Genomic DNA, 20,583 nt, shown 5'->3' with positions numbered 1-20,583 from the left:
TCAGACAGCTTCTGGGTTGGTGAACACTTGGGAGTGCTGGGAGGAGGTGCCCTTGGAGAGGACAAGGAAGCTCTTGCCCTTTCCCACATTCTTTACCCCAGGCTTCTCTTCTAGTTGGCTATTCCTGAGTTGTATTCTTTATAATAAATGGGCAATAGTAAGTAAAATGATTTTTTGAGGTCTGTAAGTCATTCTGGAAAGTTATTGAGCCCAAGAAAGGTGTTGTGGGAACCCCCACCCCTATTTATAGTTGATTGGTCAGAAGTATAGGTGACAAGTGGGACTTGAGATGGGTGTCTGAAGTGGGAGAGGGAAGGTTGGTGGGACTGAGTCATTTACCTGTTGGGTCTGCACTAATTCCAGGCAGTTAGTGTCAGAATCTAGTTAAATTCTAGGACACCCAGTTGGTGTCCTATGAGAACTAGAGAATTGCTTGGTGTGAAAAACCCACATATCTGGTGTCAGCAGTGTTGTAAGTAGATGGAAATAGTATTTCCTTCTTCTTTCAAGGAGCTTTTATAGACTGAGTTACCACCTTTGATCTTTCTGAGATCTTAACAAAAAGTTTTACTTTTATATCCTAGGTTTCTTATTTATTTATTTGACAGAGAGAGAACGAGTGAGTGCACGAGCTGGGGGTGTGGGGGAGAAGGTCAGAGGGAGAGGAAGAGAAGGACTCAAGCAGGCTCCACTCTCCAGTATGGAGCTCAATGCAGGGCTTGATCTAATGACCTTGAGATCACATCCTGAGCCAAAATCAAAAGTCAGATGCTAACTGACTGAGCCACCTAGGCACCCCTCAGTTTCATCTTTAGACACTGTTTTCCTGGTAGTGCCTTACATTTGATATTTGTTTGAATGGTATCCAGGAGGCTGAAGAATTTTAAAACCTTTTCTTTGGGAAGGGGGGTGGTAGGGACTATAATTGTCTTTCCCTCAGTTTATTTCTCTTCTCCTTCATTTTAGCATAGAAAGCAAAAACAGACCAGGTGACACCTCCATCACTTTGGAAACACCCGTTAACTGATCACCTAGTTCATTAGGAATATTTTCTACTTTCCATATAACTGCAAGTAATGGTGTTGATAACCTTTCTGCTCTTTCATAATAAGGCCCCTCCTCTTGCAGTTTCTTTTTTTTTTTTAATTTTTTAAAAATTTATTTAAGAGAGAGAGAGAGAGAGATCTAAGTCGACAGAGAGGCAGGCAGAGAGAGAGGGGGAAGCAGGCTTCCTGCTGAGCAGAGAGCCTGATGTGGCGCTTGATCCCAGGACCCTGAGATCATGACCTGGGCCGAAGGCAGAGGCTTAACCCACTGAGCCACCCAGGTGCCCCCTCTTGCAGTTTCTAATAGCATATTTCTCATTGCCTTCTGAACCCTCACCAGCAGTGTCTCCAAAGCCGAGATTTCTACTGTTTATTCAAGACAATTAGGCTTTCTTTAACACGCTCCTCAAATTCCTCCTAGCTTCTGTGCACTGCTCAGTTTCAAAGCCACTTGCACACATATCTGTTCTAAGAACCTTACTTCCAGGAACCAAAAATCTGTATTTATCCCTTTTCTCCTCTTACCTCCAGAGGTGACTATTACAACATACTTAAAACATCATTTGGTTTGTGAAGACTTCTTATAAAATTATGCTCTTGTTTTATGAGCATACATTTTTATTTTCTTAAATGGTTTTCTTAAATGGTAGTGTTTTAGATATCTCATTCTCTTTCCCGCTCTTTCCAACCATCACTATGCTTTCAAGCTCCATCCATGATGTTATGTGTGATTATGTGTGACTAGATGTCGTCAGTGGCTTCCAACTGTGTGTAGTTCACTGTGGGTTACACCCCTCCCCATGTTTTCTATGTCCAGTGCCCTAGGGGTGGGTACCCAGCTGATCTCTGTCTTCATGCCCTCATCACAAATAATGTGGCCATGAGCATCTTAATCCATAGTCCCTTAGGAATTTGTGTGAGGATGTCTTTGTGATATATGCATACCCAGAAGTGGAATTAATGATGCTTAGGATATACATAGGCTTAAATTGACTAGGAAGTGCCAAATTACTCATAATCTTCATGCACTAGTGCTCATTCCTACCCACCATGCATCAATGAACTTGATGCCACATCTAGGCCGACATTCAGTATCATCATCCAGCTTAAAATATTTTTTCAGTCTATTTGGCATGAAATTATATCTCATTAATATTTTAATTGGTGTTTTTCCTGATAATGGATGAGTTTGAGCATCCCCTCATATATGTTTGACTTCCCTCTTCCATGGATTGCCTGCATTTACCCTTGTTTGTATCCCTGATTTTTTAAGATCAGAGAGCAGGTATGATTTCTCCTGCATTCTCTACTGCTCCCAACAACACTGATGGATGTTGATTGATGATTGATGAGAAGGTCAATGTGGTTGTGTTAATTGAGCTTCTGGATTTTGAGGCCTACTTTTCCTCCACAGAGCCTGAGGTGTTTGCCTTCATTCATTCAGAACACATTCATCAAATGACTACCCCATGCCAAGTCTTCCCGTGCAACTCTCCCTCCCGGCAAAGCCCAAATGACCTGTCAGTCACTCTATCAATTGAACAGAAGAATGAAACTGGTCACACAAGTCATCTGGCATCAGACAGACTCTGGTAACATTTTACGTGCCATTTGATAGACTCTAATGTTCTATGATCCTCTGACTCTAACTCACTGACTAGCTGATTTTTTTCCTTAATTGTTGTTTTTAACTGCCATGTGCCTAAACCAAGGCAAGATCCAAGCAATCTAGGCTATGTGTTTGCACATCAATAGGAAACCCCAAACAGCCTTTTGTTAAGTGTCTCTGTTTGTGAGGCACAGTATTACATGGTAGTGAACTATGATTGCTGAAAATTATCACAGATTGCAGAGTCCTTACTGTACTCTACAAAGGTCACAAGTCTCCATGTGACAACATTTATTGGCATTTCCAGAGAGAAGTGTTCTCAGCCCTAACCTAGCTACTCCCACATCCACCCACTCCAGGGCAGGGTTAGGAGCCCAAATCTGTTAAGTCTTGACTGAAATACCTCTACCCTATATGGTCATTATCTTTTTATTTGTTCTTCCTCCTCTAGATTTGGGACACATGGAGGACACAGATTGTGTCTTATTAATTTCTTTAGTTTACTGTACTTAGCAAGGCATTTGTCACAGAGTAATTTTTCAGTAAACATTTATTGACTTAATGAATGGACACATGAAAAAATATTTATTGAGCACCTACATACCACATACTATGTCAGATGCTAAGAATTCATAGATGAATAGGACACAGTTTAATCATAAAATAGTGTGGAAAATGTACTGAGGAGGAGCACCGTATCTTATGGGGAAAAGAATGTCAAAGAAGGGATGCCACACTCATCTTGCAACACTCATCTTTCTTATCTCCAAAAGAGTTCTTCCGCCTTAAGTTCTGGATATGGCTTGCACTTTACTTGCAAGAAATAGGCTCTTTCTGTGGGTACATGTGTGAGAGAGGTGTGGGTGTGGATGCTGCCTGTCCACATGTGCCTATTCCATCATAGCCTGAAGTTAGTACAGGGAGGTTGAAGGCTATTTGCCCACCTTCCAAGTGGCTGGGATAGCTATAGCTGCATTCGGGGCCGTAGTGTGGACAGAAAGGTGAGCATCACAATATTGGACCCTTAATTCCTTTGGTATGTGATCCAACAGTTGGGAAAATCTAAGCTGGTTTAGGAGTGAGCTTTTGCAGCTCCATCTCAAATCCATGTCAATTTTCAACTCTTTGGTCAAGTGAAAGGGACTTGGGTCAAGTTCTGTCCAAATGATCAGGCTTTGAGGGAAACTTGGTCAAGTACGTTTGCTGAAAGGTCTAGTTATGTGCCTCTTGGAAAATATACTAGTCAGGTCTCTGCAGGATCCTTGTCTCACTTCATATCAGCTCAGTGACAAAGTGTGGGCAGTGACTTCTAAAATGGACACTAGGTATGGGACCCAGTGGGGAGGTATGCTAGATTTGGCATTATGTCTTCCACAGAGAAACAAACACTCATTTCTTTGTTTTTACTTTAAAAGATACTTCTTATAAAAAAGATTTCTTTGTAAAGAATCACTTAATACTTGATATTTGAACAAGTGAAACAAATTCAGGTTTCCCTGAGCAAATCCCTAAAGAGATTTCCTTCGTTTCCATATCTGTGGACTTTGGATAGCAGTCTAATGTGACATAATCTTCAATACATTTCTTTTTCATTGATATTCTATAGGGCAGAGTTCTTTTATCTTTATTTGCTCCCTAATCTTGAAGCATTTGCTCAATAACCACCGTGTGGGGGTTCAGTTAAATATGCAACTCTTGCCTTTGCCACTCTTTTACAAAATTATTGAAATAGTTTTCTCCTGTGCATTTCCCTCTATTTTTATGGACTCAGCCACTGATAGCCAGGATCTGGTGCATGTGAGTTGCCCTTGTTTGTTTGTTTAGGGTCTGTGAGCATACCCATCATAAACCAAAACAGTCAATAGCAGATGAATTGATGAAGGCTACCACCAATAATAATTGGGCAATGTGGGGACAACCAATAGAGAAAGGGTTGGCAAACATTTTCTCTAAAGGGCCAGAGAGCAAATATTTTAGGCTTTGTGAGTCATAGAGTCTCTGTCATGACTACTCACCTCGGCTGTTGTAGTGCCAACTCAGCTGTAGACAATATGAAAATGAATGAGCATGGCTATATTTCAATAAAACTTCATTTACAAAAACAGGCAACAGGCCAGATTTAGCCTGTGGCTATAGTTTACTGATACCTAACCTAGGATAGAAACAAGTAGCTTTAGGGGCACCTGGGTGCCTCAGTCGGTTAAACATCTGCCTTTTGGCTCAGGTTATGATCTCAGGGTCCTGGAATCGAGCCCCATGTCGGGCTCTCTGCTTAACAGGGAGTCTCCCTTGCACTCTCCCCAACCCCATCAAATTAAAAAAAAAAAGAAAAAGAAAAGAAAAGAAAAAAGAAACAAGTAGCTTTAGCCATGAAAAAGATATAAGGGTCCACCCCTTTGAAAGTCTAATTTTGCCCTGTATCTCAGCATATAGCATCTGCTGTCTAGTTTTGTTTCCAGAGCATTAGGTTTATAGGGGACGTGAGGGGTTAGAGTAACCATGTTTACAGAGGATTCAATGACAAGAAGCTCCAAGGGCGCCCTTCCCTTTTGTTTTCAAAACTCTTGTCCTGTCCTAGCTGGGCTGTGGTAATGGGCTGAAATAGAGAAGGGTCTGGAATGGAAACCAGCCACTCCACAGAGGATCTGTGTCTCCCGGGGGAGTTGGGGTTTGGTCCTTAGGGAGAAAGAAGAGATGTGCTTCTAGGAGTCTACTCTAGTGGCCCAGAGATAAGCAAGAAAAGAGACCAAGTTCCCCAAATTCTCCTGGGTGCAATGTTAGTTCCAGTTTTGGAGAGGTCAGTTTCAGAGCACAGTTTCTAGGCACAGAGTTTGGCTAGTGGTTTGTGTTTCATTGGTAAAGAAGATCTTATGGTAGTTCTGGTGCTTTCTTTGCAGCCATTGACAGATGTGAACAATCCGTTGCCATGTGGACTCCTTATACAGTTTCGCCATTTGCCAAAGCAATGATTCCACTGCTTCCATGTGGGACACAAGGGACGCAAGTAAGAACTAAAAGAAAGGTAAGAAACTGAAGGTCAGGTATCCTTTACTTGGAAGAGGGCCAGTAAGTACATTAATGAATGTATGGAGTGGAAGTTGCAGCTGAGACCAAATTCTAAGATTGTGGTTAATTTTCTTTCTACCTGGAGTAGATCCATAATCTTGCTTTTTGCTCTATCATTTTTTTTTTTCTCAAGTCTGAGCAAACACAAGCCATCCTTGAGTTCCCAGCTCTGGTAGGTTCCCAAGTAAGCAGCATCTGTTGGATGGAGAAGTAGTTTATACCCAAGATGTTTTTAGAGGGCTGAAACAGCGTTGGTGTCTTGGCCATCAATTAGACAGGGGGAGAGGGTAAGCAAAGAGGCAGCAATGAAGTTGATAATTACACACTATAGTACCATTGACCTCCAAGAGCAGGTGGCGGGGGCAAGTGAAATTCCAGGCTCTGTCACTCAAGATTCACTTTTGCTCTTGTGTTTCGGCCTGAGGGGCTGCTCATTGATCTGGAAGAGATTATCTACACCATCTTGTTAATAATAAGGACAATAAGAAAATAATGTTTTTAATACTGAAGGATATTTTCCTTTCCTTAGTTGCTTGAAAGTTGCTATTACATTTTTAAAACCTCTGTCTTTACTGTTCTCTCTTTATGTATGTGTGTGTATATATGTATACATATATACATCTACATATATATACAAATTGGGAAGATCAGCGTCTATATCTATAGTATGAGTTCAATATTCACTGCTTCTTTATTTTTAAAATTTATTTATTTATTTATTTATTTGCGAGAGGGTGGGGAGAGCATGGACAGGGGAGGGGCATAGGGAGAGGGAGAGGCAGACTCCCTGCTGAGCCGGGAGCCCTGTGCTAGCCTTGATCCCAGGACCCAGAGATCATGACCAGAGCTGAAGGCAGACGCTTAACTGATGGAGCCACCCAGGTGCCCCAGTATTTACTGCGTCTATAGAACTAGCCCTTTGTTGAGGCCTTTGCAGCCCTAATATTTCCATTTATTCACCTTTTTTTTTTTACAGAACCTCCTCTACTCCTGGGTCACAGGTCCAGAGAGGAGGGCCCAGAAAAGGATACCCAAGTCCTGGCAACAGATTTGGTGACCATCCTTCAGCCTTCCCAGTTGCGCTTGCCATTTTCAATATCACTCAGAGCTGTGGTTCCAATTCTGTCCCCTTGTGTCTCCAGCATCTCTCCCTCCCAGGGAGGCAGCTTCGCTTTTGGTCTTCAGTGGGGTGGAGAGGTGAGTGTGTTGTTTCAGGTTGCCTGTGTTCCATCCTGGGCAGCGTGGAGTCAAGGCAGAGGGTATGGAGAGCGGGACATAACAACTTCATTTTCTCTAGCTCTTGAGCCCACGTCAACCCTTCTTACAATAACAGACCCCAATCTGCAGCTGGTGCCTGGGACAGATGGAGATCTTGGCAGAAGCTGAGATTACTTTCCAATTTCACTGAGATTATAAAAACAACATTTTTGAACTTTAAATCCTGGCACTCATGACCCTGAGTATTTTCTTTTTCTTTTGTCACTGCATTCTTTGAAGACCAAGTCACCTGTTCCTTCATCTAGAGACAATGTTTCAGGCGATAAGAAAAGACAAATTATCAGAAACCCCAGAGGCGCCAATTATCTACTCTTTTGATGCTAACAACTTGCATTTCAACCCATTCATTTATATAAAAGTGACTACCTCTTTCTGTTCACATTCTTGGAGCATGGGCGGGTGGGGTTTGTCTCTGCCAAAAAGTAGCCCGATCAAATTTTTTAAATGAACAAGAGTCAAAAAAAAAAAAAAAAGGTAAATTGACTTTTTACAGGGAAACAGGCCATTCCTCAAAAACTATTAAAGATTCTGTCATCCAGAATATCCCTATCCTGTTGACCTTATTTACAGATTTCATGAAATATACATCATCGTAACATTGATATATGGACCCCGTAGCATCCAATTTCTTGAAGGCATATGAACCTGATAAGGATGCTGGTCATGTACTCATAAACGTGGGGGCAATATAAATGAGATGATGCCCCATGGAATATGACACCTACAGATGCTTTCCTAAAATACGCTCATATCCTTTGGAAACAAGGCAATTTGGCTCTCTACCTTGGCTCTGAATGAAATAATGTTCTAGGTGGGGGAGGCAGGTAATAAAAGCGACAATTGTGAAGTGTTACTGGCAGTTTTTTCATTTTTACTGCAAGCTGGGGCATACATTTGTCTTCACTGTCAAGGGGCTGGAGGTGTTTACAAGTTAAAGACAAGGAAGCAGGAAAGCTTATTCCATTCTCTCAGCCGGGAAAGCACCCGTTTCCTTATCACGAATCCAAAACCACATCTTGGGCAAGAATTAGGTGACCCATTGCTTTAGATTTGGCCTGGTTTGGAAGGTTTCCTTGCTCCTTTCCCCATACCCGCCTGGTGGTATGGAAAGACCTGGCAAGAGTTGCTCTCAGAGGGTGACAGCGAACCAAACTGAGCCCTTTCTGCCCCTTCCCCCCGTGTCAGCCCACTGGACCCTGAGAACAGCTGTGGGGTCTAGCCTTTGCCAGTTGACAAAACCTTCCTAACTTTTCTCATCCTTCAGGGGAAACAAAAAGTGGGTGCAGTCATTTTGGAAGCAGAGTGATCGTTCGTTGGTCGACTCCTTCTCTGTAGACAGTGATGCAGGTCGAAAATGTTTATTCTGCATCCGGGCCTCCCCATCTGTTGACGATCCATCTTGATCCAAAGTGGGAGGCTCATTACTCTCAGAGCGGCTCTACACATACTGGGTGAGAATAAGAAGGAACTTGTAAACCTTCCCCGTACTTTGAAGAAAAACCAGCCCAACCCTTTCCTTCAGAGGTATTTTTCGGGGGCGGGGGGGGGGGAGGGGGAACACAGCTGAAAGGGAGATGCGCGCGCATGCACACACACACACACACACACACACACACGCACACACACACCACACTTCAAAACAAATCTAAAATGCAAGGAACTTCAGACATGGGAACAGGGACTGAAATCCTAGCCCAGAGCTTGCAAATCCACAGCAGCCGAATAGCAAGCCTCTGTGTGCCCCTCTTCATATATGAACAGTCAACAAAGCAACTGCAGGTGATCCGGCCTGATGCCGTGGAGGCCTCTCAGATGGCCGGGCTCCTGCAAACTTATTCACTGCCTCATTAAAGCAATTTCAAAATCAATTCTGGATTTGACAAGCCGTCAGTACATTGTTGCTCCTCGGTGATGGGAGTGACACGTTAACAGCAATTAGACTTTTGCACACGCACGTTGGAGCCTGTTCAGCATATTCTTTATTAGAAGAGCCTAAAAAGCGTTATTATAATCATCTAACCTGGGGTCATGGACACATGCTCTATGATCTCTGCCTCTGTCAGCAGTCCCCTTGGTGAAATTTTGCCTATTGTCCGTAGAGATTAAAAGGAAGTGCTTACCCCAGATGCGATATTGGAAAATCAAAGGTCAGAGCAAAGCTTTTGCTAACCTCCATGTTTTTTAATACAAGTTATAGGAGCAATCAGATTAGCATGAACAGATATTGCGCCTTCTAACAGATGGAGCAGGATTCTTATGCAAACGAGGGAGGACAGGCTACAGTCGGTTGGTGGCAACGTTCTGGGGGCAGGAGTGGGTTTGGCCAGCACTTGGACAGTGAGGATGGCAAAGCCTTCACTCCAGAAATGCTCAGAGGCACAGCAGTCCTTTATGTCAAGGAAAATCACCTCCTTCTGTAATAAAATCAGCCTATCCTGTTTGGAATGGTCCCTTTTATGGCCAGCTCTCTTGGTCAGCTAAAGTCATGAGTGGGAGGTGTTTTCCTCTCTGCTTTGGGAGCCCCACAGAATCTCCTGAAAACGAGTAATGTAACCCGATCTTCCCAAGACTCTGCCATCCAAATAATCCTCAAATCTCATTGGACCCCATTTATTTCTAGGTAGTCCCAAGAGAGAGTCTCTCATGTGCCCACAGACAATTCGTTCCTGGTCTTCTCTTCTGATTTCTGCTTTGATGGCTACCGTTTGAGAGTGGTTTTATGTCCAGTGCGAATAAAGCTAACATCTTACAACAACCACTCAAGTAAGAACTTTTATTATTTCTACTTCGAAGATGAAAAAATAGGAGAGCAGCAATGTTCATCCAGTTGCCCAGTATCTCGTTGCTAGAACACAGGATGCAAACTCAGACAGTCTGGTTTCCAGTCACTTGTAGTGTCATTACTTGATATTGCCTCTTAATTAAAAGCTGATTTCCACACGAGGGAACCACCTCCCCAAGCTCCCAACATTGCAAGATATTCAATGTTCCAGGAAACATTTATTGACTGACTGACTAATGGATTCATGGAATGAAAGAATTTGACTTCATGATGGCCAGATTCACGCAGGGGTGTATAATATTTCAAATTCCCAACCTTTCCAAGCAAACTCAGTTTGCTTACACTGACCAGCTATTTAAAATTGTAAACAGCTCTCAACTCTACAGTCTATATTCTCTCTCCCTGCTTTAAGTGGTGATGTTTGTTACCACTGACATACGGTGTATTTTATTTGCATATCTCTTCCTCTAGAATATAAAAGCAAGAATTTTTCAGTGCTTTGTTCATTGCTCTTTCAGTGTTAAACAGTGCCAGCAACAAACTGTGGTCTTGATAATTGTTGAGTAAATGAAAGGGTTATGTATTTCAGCTGTAAAGAGGACAGGGAATATGTCCTATCTTTGGTTCAAATATAGATCCACAGACCTATGTGCATCACTGATGAGAAACTCGACATGAAAAACTAGAAGGAATTTAGTGCTCTTCTTGCCTCTTTGTCATTTTCAGAGAATTATTTGCTTTTGATAACACTGAGCTGAGAGTAGAACCAGAACTAAAAGTCCATGTCTGGGTGCTTTCCCTCTCCACATGCTACCACTTAGTGTGGCCAGATCTAGGGATTTCCTTTTCCACTTACCTCGTTATTAAATGTCTTCTCTGAAAGCCCCCAACAGATCGGATGTTGCCCCCACTCCCACTTTGGGTGCCTTCCTGGTTGGCTGACTGCAGGGGCTTTAGAGGGTCCCTGTCGTTTTGTTGGATGGGTGGTTGCTAGCTTTTGAAGCAGGGCTGCTCATTGCTGATTTCCCCCAGGCGCTGGTTTTTGAAGCCAACACTTCAAAGGCAAGCAACATTTGAATTCCTCAGCTATTCATCCAGTTGGTCAGACTAGATGCACACCCTCAAGAAGCCGTTTGTTACTTTCAGTGGGGGCAGCAGATGAGCAGGAAGCCACCATTTGGAGGAGAAGCTGACAGTCTACCATGAGGATCAGTAGGTCTGCAAGGGGTCTGCTTTGGGTTAATATTTTGATGTAAAGTTTCCCAAAGAGAGGTTTTAGGAAAATCAAGTGTGGAAATTGTGTGTGTGTGTATGCGTGTTTGGTGATGGTGATGATGATGGTGATGATGGTGATATTGATGATGATTTGGGGTGATAGATAGGCAAAAGGTTGAGAAGAAATCTTAGCATTTCCGACAAGAACGAATAGAACAGCAGTTTTGCAAATTGTGATCCAGGGATTCTTGGGGGTTTCGGAAACCTTTCTGGGGGGTTCTATAAATTCAAAACTGTTTTCATAGCAACACTATGATATTATTTGCCCTTTTCACGTCATTCTCTCATCAGTGTACTGAGGAGTTTCCAGAAGCTACCCACCATGTGCTATGGTGAAAGAATGAACGCAAACACAGGAATGAGAAACTAGCTGTCTTCTAGTAAGCCAGCTAGTAAGCAAATCTACCAAGAGATTTGCAAAAAACATAAAACGATGTCCCTTTTCTCCTTTTTGTGAAAAAATGTGGCTACTTTCCATAAAATTATATTTTATGTTAACATATAATAGACTTATTTTTAAATGATTTAATAAATTTAAACAATTTCCCAGTTTTAATTTAAAAAACATATATATATATTTAGATCAAGATAAAGATCTATATCTATATATATCTTGCACTATAAATAAAAACACTTTCAGATCCTCAAAATTTTTAAAAGAGTGAAGAGGTCATGAGACCAAAAAGTTTGAGAACCGCAGTAATAGGACTGTCAAAACTTGGTCTGAATAAAAGCCACAGAAATCATACATTTCACAATGAGAAGAATCCTTGAAACATGATCTGGTCTCATCCCCTAGCTTGCTCAGGCAGGCTAGGTATTATCCCTTTTTACATCCCTTTTTACATGGGATTACGGAGACCCAGAGGGTTCATAGAGTTCCCCAAAACTCCACAGCCGTTGAGTGCAGTTAGGGAGAGAAGTGAGGTTGTGGCAAGATTGGGATGACAAGTCTTACACCTTTTCATGCAGACTGAGCCCTACCCACCGCACCACTCTGCCAGGGACATGAATGGTCCTTACTAAGAAACTGTAAACAACACACATACAAACCTATTTCTTTTCTTTTTTCTTTTGGCTGTTAAATCTACCTTTGGTAACTTTTCTGGTGGTGGATCTGAATATGCTAGAAAGAGCTATTTATTTGCTTAGCTTATTGGATTTAGAAATTGTGGGCTGAAGTTGGTGATGTTGGCAATGCTTGCTGCAGTGCTTGCTGGGCTCATCTTGTGGAGGAATCCACTTCCATACTCACTGGTTAGGCTGTTGGCAAGCTTCAGGCTCTGGCTGGCTGTTCATTAGACTTTAGTTCCTTGCCACATGAACTTCTCCACAGCTGCCCAGCTCACAACATGGCAGCTGGCTTCCCTCAGAGTAGGTTTGAGGGGGAGAGGCTAACCAAGATGGAACCCATAGTCTTCTTGTTACCTAGCCTTGGTAGTGACACCCCAGAACTTTCACCATATTCTGATTGTCAGATATCAGTCTCTAGGTCCAGCCCACATTCAAGGGAAGGGAGGGGGTTACATATAGGTATGAATACCGGGAAGCATGGATCCTGGAGAGCCATCTTAAAGGCTGGCTACTGTAACCTCTAACCTAACATTTGATCCTCTCCCTTATCTGGTGACCTCATCACACAGTGCTTTTTAAGTGTAAATAACTTGTGCTCATTATCTATGGGACAGTCTGATGCAGAGGTTAAAACCATGACCTCTTCCGGGATTTGATCTTAGCTCTATGGCTCTGATAGTTTTGACCTCAAGCAAGCGACTCTGTGTCTCAGTTTCCCACCCATAAGATAGGGCTGATAAACGTTGTTCCTTCATGGGAGTTGTGAAGATTGAGTTACTACACATTACAGAGCTGTTAAAACCATGGCTGGCATGGAGTAAGCACCATATGGGTACTTACAGTTACAGGTTTCTCCCACCATCTGAAAGTCGAGTATTCCTATTAGGCTTCTCTGATATCTTAGGACAAATCTTGCTAATGGATGCACAAAATAAATGGAGATAAAGCACAGATGCTCACGGACACAGCTCAAAGCTATGACGGCTTGATGCTGAGTGAAATTGCCAGGGACGGAGTTTGGGGGAGCCACTCTCATGGCTCGGGGTGGACCCTGCCTCAATAATGGCTCACTTTAAAACCAACACTGAACACTATTGTACTTTTTGCTTTTTCTCATAAAAGTGAAAAATCATTTTGGATTTCTTTTTGTTGGCAAAACCAAATCCTAATGTAGATCTTTTCATATAAGTGAAGGGCCATAACATGAACGTTTGAAAAGTGGGTCCCTGTATTCCCACTATGCACCAGGCATATTATACATTATTTATTGTGAACAATATCCCAATACAGTAGGTGTTTTCACATCATCTGACTAATGAAAAACTGCTTAGAGAGTTTAAGCATCTTGCCCAAGGTATCATCTCTGGTAAAGGATGGGACTGGGGTTCTTTACCAGGTTTGTATAGCCCCAATTCTGGCCTTCTACTGTTACTTTAGGGAATGCAGCATGGAAGGAAAATGGTCAAGGAGAGTAAAATAGGAATATGCCTAAGGTATTGTAGATATAATTATGAGTTAAAAGGAGACATTTTTTGATCATTCCTACATACACAAATGAGGGTTTTTCTAGGACTAAATTTAACTTTGAAAATAAATGACTGGTAGCCAGGCAGACTCAAAAATAACCAAGTTCTCAGGTGATAATTGTTTACCATGTGATTTTTTCCAATCCTTTCTATGGTACTTACCTTGCAATGAAATGATCAATAGTTATCCTGTAAGTAGCAAGTATGCCCATGAAATTTGTGACCTGGAAAATCAGCCATTATGAGAGAGGAAGTGTTAAATGGTCTGGAAATGATCGGTGGGAAGGTAAAGCTGCCTCTTTCTTTCGACATATCTACTGAGGCACTAAATTCAGAGATACCCAAATAAATTCCCAGTCTGTGAATTGGCACCATCTTCAGGCTCTTTCACAGAGGAGCTGGAGCTGCCTGTGGCGGGGTCTCTGTCCAGGCTGGGAGTGTCTCCTTGAACACCTAGGCAGGGAGGTGTGGCTCTCTAGACCAATTCAATAAAAACTCCATTATCAGTTTTCAGAGCAGCACGTGACTAAGCATGGCCAGTTGTGGTCTGGTGGGGCACTGAGTTGGTTGCTCTCAGCAGAGGTGGGCATGTTTCCTATGACTTCCTTGTAGAGAGAAACTTCAGGGATGGCCAATGTTTGTTGATGGGCCTTGGGAGATTGGGGGGCAACCACTCCTTCTACCATCAGTGTAGGGAGACCACACTGGAAAGAAGACAGCCTCTGTTGGTCTCTATATCCTCTCCAAAAAGAGATAGTTCCATAATTACTCATTCAGGAGTAAGGAAAAAGGGCAAGACCAGTTCTTCTCCCTGAAGAACCTGTATCTTTACTGGGGATTCATGATGGAGTCCTATGAGCCAATGGGACCCTGTCAATAGTAACTGGGAATATCAGAGTCTGAAACATTCAGAAAAGATCTAGTGAGAAGGGTAGGGTTTGAGCCAGGCCTAGAAGTCTTTAAAAAGACAAAGGAAGGAAAAACCCAAATTCTTTAGCTTTCTAGGATATGGCCATGATCTCCCTTTTCAAGCCTTGGATTCCAGGGAAGCAGCTTACTGCAGAGAATGTGGACCGGCTTTGGCATTGGGCAGACTTGGCTCAAAGTCTGGGATCTCTAATCACTTGCTGTTGGGACCTGAAGCACGTCACTTAATTTCTTTGAAGTTCTGTTTTTCCACCTACAAAATGGGAATAATAAAGCCTACTGAGAGCAATACTAAAGATTTTATGGAAACATATGTACTTATACCTAGAAGGTGTTCAAGAAACATCAGCCCCTTTCCTTTTTGCTGGCCCTTCAGAGACTCTACTGGACCCTATTAGGCCCGCATGCCAAGCCAAGCCACTCCTGTGTCCACATCATCTTATGCCAACCTTAGTCTCTTGAAACCCTCCATCAAGGCTGCCATCAAATGCCATCTCCTCCATGACCTTCCACAGCCTTTCAGCCATAAGGGACCTTTCTTCATACTCTCTTAGTCGCTCTGTCAGACATTCCTCCCAGTCTCACTGGATATTTGCTACTAAATTACTTGGGCATACTCCCATCTTTTTTTGCCAGGAAATAAGCTCCTTAGGAGCACTGACCATGTCACATTTATCTTTCTAGAGCCACAACAAGAGCAAAGACACAGGAGCAGGCATGGCTGTGGTGTGTTCAGGGGCACAATATCAGCCTGGTTAAGAGTGATGGTTTGGGTCAGGACAGTGCAAAACTTGGCAGCTTGGGAACGTCACGGCATTGTCCCAATTCCTTTTCCCTGCTGGAGTGTAGCACCCTTTCCATGGCTTTTGAAGTTGACTTGATATATATCTGAGTCTAGTTCACTTTAATGTACTTAACACTCAAACTGGAAACTATCTTTCCCACAAAGCTGGTTATATCAGCTCTCTGGAGGAGAGGTGACTATATCTGGGTCACAGTTTTAATTGGGACAGTCAACTCGAACGGAAATGCTCTAAAAGACAAGTTGGGTGTGCCCATCTCTGCCAATTAGGAAGCCAGCTGGGGTTGCCCCCAGTTGTATGTGTAGTGCTTGTTAAACCTCCCGTATAGTTCACGTCATAGGCCATTCCATACTTGTTCACAGAATTAAAACTCAAAAGAGATGAAAGGAGCTGCCCGACCCTCCACGGAAGAGTCTTTCCTCTCCAAAGCTAGGATGTTCTGAGGGAAAAATTCTAAAGTAGATCTGAGACCCCGTCAATTAGAACTCGAAAAACCAACTCCAGGTGATGGGGATACAGAGAATGTGTCAGAGTTGAGCGTCATGTTAGCCAGACGGAAAGTGCCTGGCTATTTAAAGGTTTTCTTTGATTTTTCACAGGCTTGCTGCATTTTCAGAAAGGTCTATAGTGATTATATTCATAATTGCACAGATCACACAACTAGTTGGGATCAGAGCAGGGCCTAGTGGTGCTATCCTCTATTTACTGTGTGCTTTTTACATTGGTAAAGTCCTGTTTCATACTTTTATTTCTCAGAACCAGTTATAGAGGGCTTACTGTCCCCATTTGAAAGATGAGGCAGCTGAGGTTCGGAGCAGAGTCAGTTAAATGGTAAAACTTCTCATAAAGAGCTGCTTTCCCTGACGTATCCCCTTCTCCCCTCCTATCTGGAGCCAGGGGTGGACGTCTGCAAGGAGGCTGTTCTGGGACTGTGTACACGGTAGAAAGAGAACCCTCGGGGACACGGCCACCTCGGGAGACGGTCGGGAGCATCACTTAGCCACCCCTCAGTCCTGGAAAGCCCCGGGTTGTGCAGCCCGGGGACCGCCGTGCCTTCCCCAAGAAGTTCCCACGGCGGCACTCCTGGCATGCTATGCAAACCTCAGGCTCACATTTTCAGACAGCCGTTAGCAGGCCACAGAAGTTCCCCAAGACACTTGGTAAACCTTGGCCAAATCTGTTCCGACTTTGTGTGGGTGGCTGGGTTTCATCAAGAGGGTGGCGAAAGCAATAACCCCAGGAGGGGGGGAGGGGGGCTGAATCTGGACAGAGCAGAGCCTCAGCTCCTGCCCTCCTTTCTCTACTGCTCTATACTCTCCCCTTCTGAAATGCCAACTCTGACATAACTCTCATGGGGGACACGAGCATTTTTATGTGCAAGCTTGGCTGGAATGAGGTATTGTAGTTTCTCTAAATGTGTCCTCAAATTCTGCAGAATTAACTGTGAGGAAATCCACTGCGTGTTCCCCTGGTTCTTAAAACACACTTAAGAGATGCTATCCATGGGGCATTGCCCTTGGGTTCAATCACTTGTCCTGTTGACTTTTGTAGTTAGTCCTGAAAGGCAGGCCCACTGTAGTTTTAAAATCTCGATGGCTAAGTTTGGGGGGGAAAAAAATCTTTGCTTGTCTTCAATTTTCATTTGTCACCGAGTCCCATTTTCCCCCAAAAGTTACTAGACTTTGCTGGTCTCCTCAACTGAAACAAAACAAAACAAAACAAAACAAAACCAACCACAAGAAGCTGCTTTTGTTCACAGAGCAAGCTGCTAGTAGTGAGGGTCGGGGCCTCCTTCGTGGTGGTTTTTCAGAGACTAGCCAGATGGCTTCATAAACAGATTCCCTGGGAGGCTGGGGCAGAGGTGAGGACAGACAATGAAGATGGCCGGGTAGCAGCGCAGCTGGAATATTTTGTAAAGACGGGAATGGGAAACAGGGAAGTAAAACATCTGTCTTGGTGTTTAAGAAAGGCTAAGTGAAGGGACAGCCGGTGTCAGACTGTTAGAATCTGCAGAGGACCTCAAGAGACATGTGTCTAAAGTCCCATAAACCTCAGATAGATAAACCCTCTTGTCTTTCTTCCCAACTTTCAAAAACGGTATGCATTACTCAAGAAAAACCACAAAGCTTTGAGCTGGTACTGGTTAGCCCAATATAAGGTCAGATTTTGCATAGGAGATTTGGAGACAGGAAATACACTGGCGTAAAAGCAGTCAAGAGGGCACTGAAATAATACCACGATATCCACAGGCTTCACACCAAGATCTGCTGTCATCTGTAGGCATTTTTTTCCCTGGTGGTTTGTCTGCAAAGTGATGGTTTGGCTGCCTTGCCAGCAAGCCTTTGTTGTGAAATTCTACAAGGTGAAAGGAGGGGTAATTTTGTCATGCACCCTGAAATCTGTTCTCAAGAGGGAGGTGAGAGAAGATGCTGATATGGCCAATGAGTTTGTATAAGAACTTCTACACTTAAACAAAATAGAATATTAGGATCTTCTTTCATTAAGAGGGGTGTCGAAGTTGTCCAAAAGAAGGGCACCTGGGTGGCTCAGTGGGTTAAGTGTCTGCCTTTGGCTCTGGTCATGATGTCAGGGTCCTGGGATCCAGCCCCATGTCAAGGTCTCCTTGCTCAGCGGGGAGTCTGCTTCTCCCTCTGCTCCCACCTCACACCCTCTACTCCCCCTACACCCTGTACCCTCTCCCCACCAACTCTCCCCTCTTGTGCTCACACTCTCTCTCAAATAAATAAAAAAAACCTTAAAAAAAAAAGTGATCCAAAAGAAACCGCCACCATCTTTCCGCGTACTTATTAGGTAGGTCTTCAGGGCAGGATCTTCATTGTGCCTTTTAAAACTGTGTGCCCTTAAAGCATCATTCATCTCTGACAGTTCTGCAGGCCTGGCTGCTAAATTTTCAACTATCGAATTTTCATAATCCTTTTGTAAATGAATATGCTCCCAACCAACTATTACTCCTGAGAAAACTAGGAAGTGATCTGAAAAAGATGATAATTTATGATAATATAGAGCAAGACCAATTGTCCCTCTCTGATTAAACAGTTCAGAGTTGAACTAAAAGTCCAGGGATGTGAATTTCTAATCAGTATTATCCAGTGTTAAAACTCTCTTTGGTAAAACTTCCATTTAATAGATAATCGAGTATATTTCCTGAGAAGGGTTAATCTAAATATATCAGTTAGCCATTTTGCACAAGATTATTAATTAAAATTTGAAATTATAATACTGTGTATTAACACGTATGTTCTGATTTTAGGTGAAAGAGTGAGATATTTCTATTTTAAGTCAACATATCTACAAATCAGATTGAATGCCATTGTCACAGGAATGGTAAGATCAAGGTGATACTATAAACAAGGCTTCTTTAAGAATTTTGTGGACTGAACTATTATTCCCAGAGATCTGCACTCTACATCAAATCATACACATTACAAGGCACCCACATTTCACTTTAAACACATATGTACACACACAACTGATGGGTTTTATAAGCCAGATTTTAAAATTATATATAGTTACTTATAACTTATTTATTTGTTATTGGCTATAATGCCATGTATAATTAGAAATTCTTTTGAAGTGAGAAAAATCTAACCTGTAAATTCTTTAAATGTAATTACATTTTTATAAACATTGAATTTAACAATTAGTGACATCACTATTTTTTATAGTTATAGATATTGAAGTATTTATTTAGATTTAGTGATGATTTCTTCTTCTTCTTCTTCTTCTTCTCCTTCTTTTTGTATTTTAAAACCAATATATTTTTTGCCCCCTGGTTTCTAACATTTCTATAGCTTCTTGAGAGGCCTTGTATTCATAGAGCTTGATATTTATAGTGGCCTTGTTTATAAAATCCTTTAAAGTCATAAAATATCTTAAGAACTCATAGGCCATTGAGCAAGCACCATTGTATCATAGTTGCTTTTTTTTTAAATTAAATTTTCAAATTTTTTTATAGACATATATTTTTATCCCCAGGGGTACAGGTCTATGAATCGCCAGGTTTACACACTTCGCAGCACTCACCATAGCACATACCCTCCCCAATGTCCATAACCCCAGCTTTTTTTTTTTTTTAAGATTTTATTTATTTATTTGACAGAGAGAGAGATCATAAGTAGTCAGAGAGGCAGGCAGAGAGAGAGGGGGAAGTAGGCTTCCTGCTGAGCAGAGAGCCCAATGCAGGACTCGATTCCAGGACCCTGAGATCATGACCTGATCTGAAGGCAGAGGCTTAACCCACTGAGCCACCCAGGTGCCCCTCATGGTTGCTTTTTGTCTCTTGTCCTCAATAGCTAGATTACATAGGTCCAGGAATCAAGAGGGATAAGTTGGATTGGTTCCTCATATTAACAATCCTAGTAATCTTGTGGAATTCAGATTTAAATTCTGCGGGATTAGAAGTCCTGGTTTTGATGACGGGGGGGTAGAGAACTATGAGCACAGGACCAAGTACAGTTTCTACTGAATCAGTTTAGTCTCCTTTTGTTGATGGACCATATTTGCAGAAATGTTTGGCCCTGATTATCAGTAAGAACTACAATTTCTGCTACACAGTGGGGACAGGAAGGAGTATGTCTTGAATGAAGGGGATTCACTGGGATATCTCTAAGGGTTTCCAAAGCCCAGTGCTAACTTCAATTGCAGTCCAAGAACAGTAAAGCAACTGGGATGGGTGAGGGTGGGGAGAAATACAAGGTTCAGAAACATGGAAATGTTAAAGGAGATTTGCTGTGTGTATGTCAAATAGATTTGCAGAGAAGCCACCACTAGGCTGAGTTCTTCCCAGGGGCCTTATGGAGCACACCCTTCACAAGGACACTGTGGAAGGCACTGGTGAGGAGGGCACCAGTTTTATCATTTTCACAGACCTTATAAAGCTCTAGGGCCTTGGCACTGTTTCTGTAGTGCCTAGTGGATATATGGCCTTGTTTATAAAATTCTCTGAGAGTCTCTTTCAGGAAAGATCAATAGGGACCATCTCCCGTGATTCTTAGGCTAATAACTCTTAGGGAAATAGTTTTCAAAAAGGTTATGAAATTTATACAATGAAAAAGATAAAATGTGTCCTCATCAGGATGGTAAATCTAGATTCATGGGACAATGGACTGATCTCAGTAAAATTCTTCTCGAGCCTTATAGTCGACTTTCAAGATCCACTTTCCTCTGTTCCCTCAGT

At 42.5% G+C, this 20,583-nt stretch overlaps 1 long non-coding RNA gene across 1 annotated transcript; it reads left to right on the top strand.

Moving 5' to 3' along the window:
- Positions 1–2,506: 2,506 nt before the first annotated feature.
- LOC111145023 lies at positions 2,507–18,716 on the top strand. The gene is made up of 5 exons (XR_002640449.1): positions 2,507–2,638; positions 5,553–5,677; positions 6,698–6,918; positions 9,620–9,762; positions 18,658–18,716. It is a non-coding gene; the product is annotated as an uncharacterized LOC111145023 (long non-coding RNA).
- Positions 18,717–20,583: the final 1,867 nt, after the last annotated feature.

Source organism: Enhydra lutris, unplaced genomic scaffold, assembly GCF_002288905.1.
Source record: "Enhydra lutris kenyoni isolate GAN:26980312 unplaced genomic scaffold, ASM228890v2 scaffoldscaffold1, whole genome shotgun sequence".
Lineage (NCBI taxonomy): Eukaryota > Metazoa > Chordata > Mammalia > Carnivora > Mustelidae > Enhydra > Enhydra lutris.
The sequence above is the reverse complement of the archived record's forward strand: the minus strand, read 5'-3'. Positions and strand labels throughout refer to the sequence as shown.